Genomic DNA, 1,381 nt, shown 5'->3' with positions numbered 1-1,381 from the left:
CTGGGGATGGCGCTGCGGAGACGGTGGGGCCCAGGACTGAGGGTGGCTGGTTGGGCGCGGCGGCCGGGGCTGGCGCTGCGGAGACGCCGGGGCCCGGGACTGGGGTAGGCTGGTCGGGCGCCGCGGCCCGGGCTGGGGTGGGCGCTGCATCGCTGCCGGAGGCTGGGGCTGGGGCCGGCTGGTCGGGCGCGGCGGCCGGGGCGGGCGCCGCAGCTGTGGAGACGCCGGGGTCCAGGGCCGAGGGCGTCTGGTCGGGCGCGGCGTCTGGGACGGGCACCGCAGCTGCATCGGCGCCAACCGCTGGGGCTGCGGGTGGCAGGGCGGGCGCGGCGACTGGGTCCTCTGTTGGCGCCAGAGGGTTTGCGAAGCTGACGGACAGCACTGCGCGGGCGCAGTGGCGTGGCCAATTTCCCTTCACCCCTAGCTCCAGCTTGGCGTTCTGCTGGAGATGGCGGAGGAGCTCCCTCTTGTAGTACGTAGAGGTGGCTGTCGCTAGGTCCCCCGCCGCTTCGTCGATGAGCGGGCGGATGTACTCCAGGTCGGGCGGCTGAAGGGTGACGCCAGCCCGCTCGAGTGTCTGCCGAAAGAGGGCGACGGACTCGGCCAGTGGCGCGAACGCCGCCGTTGCGCCGGTACCTGCACATCTGCTGGCTGCCTCGCGAGGTCGCCAAATGAGCGTCAGGCATCTGCGCCGTGGTTGTAATGGGTGGGTGGGTCGAAAGGGTGGCTGTTTATCCAGCACCTGCTCTGCGGCGCATGCCGCTGCACTCCATCCGCGGCAATGTGTTCCAGACAGCTGCAAGCATTCCTGATCCAACCAGCACACGCCACATGCAGACATGGGACCCTATCAAGCAAGGAAACCAGGCACCTGTGTGCCTACAAGATAAGCCCACCCACATCCCACCCCCAACACACAGGAGACCCACCTGGCGAAAAAATTCCGGTCGAGTGGTTGCAGGGCCGCATCCGCATCCGCCCGGCCAGCCTGCTTCCGTCGCTCGAACTCCTCCACCATGCGGATAGCGTGGAAGGTGGCGAAGAGGTCGCCGACGGTGCGCAAATCGGCGATGACCGCACCGACGTCGTCCACGGTCGAACGCAGCGCATCCAGCACGGGCTGCTGCTGCTGCTGCTGCTGCCCCTTCTTCTTCTTCTTCTTTTTCTTCTCCTTCTTCTTCTTCTCCTTGGGAAGGTCCCGGAAGCCGTTCCAGGTCGTCTTTATGGAGGTTGTGGTGTAGTCACCGAGCACCTACAGTTTGTCATAGTGCGGGCGCAGGGTGTCGATAGGTGTGTGTGTCTGGGTGTCTCGATCATTAGAGCCACTCATGCTTGGAGACGCTCCAGTGGCCCCCCTGGAGCCCCCCTTCCAAAGTGGCAC

The sequence above is a fragment of the Auxenochlorella protothecoides genome (assembly GCF_000733215.1).
Source record: "Auxenochlorella protothecoides strain 0710 unplaced genomic scaffold scaffold24, whole genome shotgun sequence".
NCBI lineage: Eukaryota > Viridiplantae > Chlorophyta > Trebouxiophyceae > Chlorellales > Chlorellaceae > Auxenochlorella > Auxenochlorella protothecoides.
Note: the sequence above shows the minus strand (reverse complement) of the source record.